The sequence below is a fragment of the Erpetoichthys calabaricus genome, chromosome 9 (genome assembly GCF_900747795.2).
Source record: "Erpetoichthys calabaricus chromosome 9, fErpCal1.3, whole genome shotgun sequence".
NCBI classification, from domain to species: Eukaryota; Metazoa; Chordata; class Cladistia; order Polypteriformes; family Polypteridae; genus Erpetoichthys; species Erpetoichthys calabaricus.
The window spans coordinates 6228017-6234826 of NC_041402.2; the positions used below are offsets into that span (position 1 = coordinate 6228017).

At 40.6% G+C, this 6810-nt stretch overlaps 1 protein-coding gene across 1 annotated transcript in view; it reads right to left on the reverse strand.

Moving 5' to 3' along the window:
• Positions 1-2092, reverse strand: part of LOC114657337 (nucleus accumbens-associated protein 2-like) — a 153326-nt gene extending 151234 nt beyond the window's left edge. The window contains exon 1 of the mRNA XM_028809101.2: positions 1748-2092. The gene's annotated coding sequence lies outside the window, so the exon portion shown is untranslated. The remainder of the gene's footprint in view (positions 1-1747) is intronic.
• Between the last annotated feature and the right edge of the window lie 4718 nt (positions 2093-6810).

A 6810-nucleotide genomic window follows, 5' to 3' on the forward strand; every position in this document is an offset into this window, starting at 1 on the left:
AGTGGCGCACTTCCGTTTAGTCTGACATACCCTGCAACTCACTCTTAACCACTCTGCGACTCGCTCCTATAAAATCAAATATGTTCAATTTTGCCTTTAGTCACAGGAGCGGACTATGTGTGCAATAGAGCTAACAACGAATAAGCACTCATCCAGAAGCACAATGCATACAATGCAGCAATAAGGAACATAGTTGTTTTGGACCTCACAAACAGAATGCAAGCTCGTCTGATGTCTCGTGTTTTAAATAAGGCCAAGACTGTAGCTGAACTCGCCATACCTGTTAACCCTTCATACAGTGCTGGCTCTGCCTGGCAGCATGCTATTGGCTATCAGAAAAAGGGGGCGTGTACAACTGTACACAGTTTCTAAATTTACAATTATATCTTGCCTGAAGAAGGGCCCGGAGTTGCCTTGAAAGCGTGCATATTGTAATCTTTTTAGTTAGCCAATAAAAGAGGTCATTTTGCTCGACTTGTCGCAACATTCATAATGGCTAACATGGTACAACACCCTATTACTATAAATTTACAATCCGAAATTGTGACTGTCTGCAAGTCTGATGTACCCTATGACTACAACTCGCATAATGTGGCAGCAGCTTAAATATGATCTGCCACAAACTCAAGCTTCCATTCTTCCATGGTTACTCTGTAATGAAGTTGAACAAAACTACCGTAGAAATCGCCAAAGATACAAACTAACCACTGTAATGATTCCAGCATTCATCCCACCTAGTTTGGCATCATCTGCAAACTCATCCCAAATCAAGTTAAACTAGAATCGCCAATCAGCTTGAGTGACACATCTTTCTGCATTTCTCCCCAAACCATTGTTCAGTAGCACTGGGTCGTCCTATGTGATGTATGCAGTCCTGTGTCCCGTGAACTGGGGCAGTTCTACAGGGAAGATCACAGGATTCAAACCAAGAGGCAGCGTCTCTAAGCACTGCACCACTTTGCCATCAGCTCTACAACAGAAATAGCTTGGAGCATTCCAGGGTTACTTACTGCTTAGATATTTATGATCCGACTCCCTAAAATCCACAACTGAAAAGCCAATCAAAAAAATGGATGAATGCGTTGCAAGTAAATGTACATAAGACTTCCCAAGGGTATCACGATGTGCCCTGATTTAAACGCTACGTCAACAAATCTGAAGATTACTTTTTTTTTTTATTATTATTATTATTTTTGGAAAGTTGTACCCAGTCCCAATGAGGTTACTCTTTGCGACTCAGACCCCCTAAAGTCCAGACAGCGTGTCACGCCCCTTCTTATGAAGCCCAGGCGGTGTATTCCAAACAGGTACATTCACTGCTGCCCTCGTCACTAATTGGCAGCTTGTGGGACGCCAAATCACACAGCGCCGGGGTCGCCGTTCACATTTACTAGTCCAAATACGGCATTCCAAAAGAGCTACCACCAACGGCGCGCTGCTGCACAAATAGGCTTTCTGTTTTGTTTTCCAGGATCGCAGTCTTTACTTCTTCTAACTTGACATTTGCCAACTTTCTCTTTTTTAACGTATCTATAAAATGTATGCAATGGCTTCGGGGGCAAACACATAAAAACTACACGATCACAATCTCATCCCGTTCACGTATTATTATTGCTCATATTACACAAGCCAAAACCGCTCATCAGGACGAAACCGTCCACTCCCTATAACAAAACGAGCCATTTCCTAAAATATCAAAATAAGCTTTGCTCGTCAACGTTAGGCGGAAAAGAAGAAAACGGCTTACCCGCGGTAACTCTACTCTTCCATCCAGGCGACACGCCACCACTGGTCTGCGTTGCAGTATTTTCTTCAAACGCAAACTTTACGTGGTCCCTAGGAGTCCAGGCCCCTCTCTCTCTCTCTCTCTCTCTCGCTCGCTCGCTCGCTCTTGCAGGCTGGCTGGTGTTTTTTTTTTTTTTTTTTTTTTTTTTTTTTTGCAGGAAGTAATTGCAACTCACATGGACTGCATTTGAACTGCAGTGCCCCCCTCCTTTCCCCTTGACATCATAGCATCGTGGCATTTAAAGGGACAGACGCCCGCACCCGGCTATTGTCAGGATGAGGGGAAAAGGGCGGGAGAGGAACGGGCACGAGGCAGCAGACGTGGGTGGGTGGGTGAGAGAGAGAGAGAGGGGGCGAGGGAGTGAGGCGCACGCCAAACGGGCGCGAAATGCCCAAGTGGGGCGAACCCACCAGTCGCGCCGTGCCACGGGCAAGCGTCAGATCGGCAATTCAGGCTCTGCTTCAATGTTATAAATTATTATTATTATTATTATTATTATTATTATTATTAGCGTAGCGTAGTGGATATGCGGTTATAGTTTCAATTCCCGGTATTGACACTATGTGACCATAAACAGGTCACTTCACCTGCCAGTGTTCTAACTGAAAAAAGAAAGCGGTAGTACCTCAGATGTAAGTCACTTTGGATAAAGGCGTCAGCCAAACAATAAGTAACGATAATAGTAATAGCAGTGCCACTTTCTGAATTCAACCGAGTGGAGTATGAGTTAATACAGGCTTACCTATAAATGCACTAACAAATCTATATTTATTTTTTTATGATAGATAGATAGATAGATAGATAGATAGATAGATAGATAGATAGATAGATAGATAGATAGATAGATAAACATTTTTTTATACACATATATGTGAATATGAGCACGTCACTTCATCTGGTAGTGTCCATTTGGAAAAATGTAATAAATTGCATCTCAAATGTTGTACATCACATTGGCTAAAGTCATCAGCCAAAAACTGAATAATAATAATAATAATAACAGTGCTGGCTCTTAGATACAACTATGTGGAGTTTAAGTTAATATCCTTAGCTATAAATGCACTTACAATTTTCTTTACATAGATATGTAAGGAACTATAAAAAGTAAAGACAGATAGATAGATAGATAGATAGATAGATAGATAGATAGATAGATAGATAGATAGATAGATAGATAGATAGATAGATAGATAGATAGATAGATAGATAGATAGATCCTGAATGAGTATCAACATTGTGTGACCATGAGCAAGTCTTTTCATTTGGCTGTATTCCATTCAGAGAAATGTAATTAATTGTATCTGAAATGTTATAATAATAATAATTCATTACATTTATATATGGTCACCTTGACTAAAGTCATCAGCCAAAAAATAAGTAATAATAATATAAATACAATTAATAGCAGTGCTGCTTCCCAGATCCAACTGTGTGGAGCTTGAATTTATATCTTTAGCAATAGATTCACTAACAAATGCGTTTGTTTTTTTATTTTAGATAGATAGATAGATAGATAGATAGATAGATAGATAGATAGATAGATAGATAGATAGATAGATAGATAGATAGATAGATAGATATGAAAGGCACTATATAATAGATAGATAGATAGATAGATAGATAGATAGATAGATAGATAGATAGATAGATAGATAGATATGAAAGGCACTATATAATAGATAGATAGATAGATAGATAGATAGATAGATAGATAGATAGATAGATAGATAGATAGATAGATAGATAGAAGTGAAAGCAACTATATGATAGATAGATAGATAGATAGATAGATAGATAGATAGATAGATAGATAGATAGATAGATAGATATGAAAGGCACTATATAATAGATAGATAGATAGATAGATAGATAGATAGATAGATAGATAGATAGATAGATAGATAGATAGATAGATAAACTAAGATGAAGCTATGAGAAAGCCATGTTACAGTAATGTGTTTTCAGCAGTTTTTTAAAGTGCTCCACTGTATTAGCCTGCCGAATTCCTATCAGTAAGCTATTACAGATTTGAGGTGCATAACACCAGAAGGCCGCCTCACCACTGCTTTTAAGTTTAGCTTTTGGAACTCTAAGCAGACACTCATTTGAAGATCTAAGGTTACGATTTGGAGTGTAACCCCTAAAAACCCCTAAAACAGGAATGGTTTTGCAGGTGGGGGCCACAGAAAATTGCTCTCTCCTTATCCTTCCTGGCTGATTCTTTTACTAGTGTCCTTGTCACTACTGGTAGCATGAGGTGGTACCTACAGCCGATTCAGGATGGCACAGAAGATTTGCTGTGCCTCCCAGCACAGTCTCAAGAGCATGGAGGAGATAGCAGTCCCAGCACATGATAAGCATCCCCATAGCACTGTGCTGCCATCATCATATTTTTCCATAGGGATGGTGTTTCTTGGGGCATGGGCAGTGTTAGTTTTACGCCACACATACAGTACCTCTTTGAAGTTTGGCTAAAATTCTGTTTTGGTCTCATCTGACTCTGAAAACTTCTCCCACATCTTAACTGGGTCTTTCTCCTGTGTTGTAGCAAATGCCATACACATGGCCGAATTAGGGTGGGTGCTATTGATGCTGCAGCATTAGGCCCATTCCTGAAATAGGCCCAAATGAAAACAGACGAGAATTTTCCAGAAGCTGAGCAGTTTTCCTTTGCTATATTAACCTCAAAATAATTCTTAGAATGAAATTTGGAGTCCGACTTTCGGACGTCTAGACACGGCATTACTTATTATACAGTTACTATTGTTCTTTGCACTGTGACGTAACTATAACATCGTTGTGTTTATTGTTAACCGAAGATTTCAAGTTAATGCTATCAATTTTACGTTAAACAGTTTACTTAGTAATTTAGCTGCGTTTTTTGCAATATCTTGGGGATTCCATCCATTTTCCAACCCGCTGAATCCGAACACAGGGTCACGGGGGTCTGCTGGAGCCAATCCCAGCCAACACAGGGCACAAGGCAGGAACCAATCCCGGGCAGGGTGCCAACCCACCGCAGGACACACACAAACACACCCACACACCAAGAACACACTAGGGCCAATTTAGAATCGCCAATCCACCTAACCAGCATGTCTTTGGACTGTGGGAGGAAACCAGAGCGCCCGGAGGAAACCCACGCAGACACGGGGAGAACATGCAGACTCCACGCAGGGAGGACCCGGGAAGTGAACCCAGGTCCCCAGGTCTCCCAACTGCGAGGCAGCAGCGCTACCCACTGCGCCACTGTGCCGCCCCATCTTGGGGATTCTTGCCACTTTATTATTGTTTGGTAAGTGCCACGTAGTAAATTTTTCACCTTGAAAGTTAGTTGTACAGTAAAAATCAATGGCTATTTAAATGGTTATCTGTAAAGGTAAAACTAAAAGCCGGCCCGCAGGCCCGGCATGAATGTTTAGAATTTTTAAAATCCTCGACAGGATTCTGGTCTACTATGAAATTTAAATCATGGACAAATTTTTACCCTCAAGAGCCTGAACTGAGTCACTTTGACCCAATGTCTCTGCAAATTCATTTTATCTTACTCTGTTTCGTAAGAGAATTGAGAAATTTTGTGTATTTCATTGTTAGGTTTTCTGCATTAAGTGCACTTTTCAGACAATTGCTATTGAATGTTGATGTTAATCTCAAGTTGTTACGATACTACATTGTTATTATTATTCATGTTCAATAAAGGCTGGCTGGTTGCGTCGCAAGCAATTAAGGCTCCTTGGTCGGTCTGAATGCCTCATGTACGGTGAGTGTCGAATGTACCAATGGCGAGAAAAAACAGGCCTTTTTTGCGCTGCAGCATCAGGCCCAATTTTGTCTTAATCCAGCCCTGGCCATACGTGCTTTTATGTGGACTTTCTTAAGAAATGGCTTATTTCTTGCTCCCTTCCCACATAGGCCTGTTTTATGGAGAGTTCTTCAAATTGTGAACCCCTGAACCTCCACACCTGTTTCAGCCAAAGAGCACTTCAGACTTCGGAGAGTGAGGGTTGAATTTTTAGTCACCTCTCTCGCCTGTCGACGTCTCGCTCTGATGTTTAGTTTGGAGGGACGGCCTGTTCTAGTAAGAGTCCAGGTGCTGTGAGGAACCTTCCACTTTCTGATGATGGATCCAGCAGTGTGCAATGAGACATTCAAACTCTTCGATATTTTTATTGGTATCCATTTCTTCCCTTGTGCATTTCAATGACTTTGTTCCTCCTTTGTCTTCGTTTTTGCAGATTATCGCCTTACAAAGGGGGCATTTTTATATCCAGAGAGATGTAAGGGACTCACAAGTAGGACCTCATTACGTTTAATTAGGACTGTCAAATGACTTTGACTTTTGCGTCATTTGTGATTCATTTGTCATTTGCATAAACCTGGAGCTTCTAAAGCACAGAAATGTAAATACTCATGCAAACACTAGCTTTACATTTTTCTCCTTCATTTAAATATCTACAGAAAATGGTTTATTGTGACTTTGGAAATGCATTGTTACAGCAATAAGAGCTCACATTAAAAATACTGAATGAATCTTTTGTCATACTGAAAATTAGGCTGAGACTCAAGGGGACTGAATACTTTTGCACGCCACTGTATCTTTATAGTACTCTCTCTCTACCGCATAGCATAGAATGTGTATGTGCACGTTTGTGTGTAATATGCATATGGAGATTATGTTCTAATATACAGAGCTGGTATGCAAATCTACACCATTGAACCAATCTCTGCACAGGCTATGTCTCATTCCAAAAATGTTGCCCTTGGGGAACTTTATTTAGTGAGCGCGCCTGCTCTTTATAACAGAAGTGCCCCGGGACAGGTAATAATGCATAATTGCTCACCACAATGGGTTTAGTTAGTGGAAATTTGAATTAGGGAAACACAATTATTTAGCAGCTGCACATGCACTTTATTCCACCCCGAAGTCGTCTCCTGTAATATGGCAGACATTACAGTCAGCATCTTTTCTCATCCAATGTCACTTTTATCTCACCTGCCCATCTTCCATTTGGATGCCTTCTTGT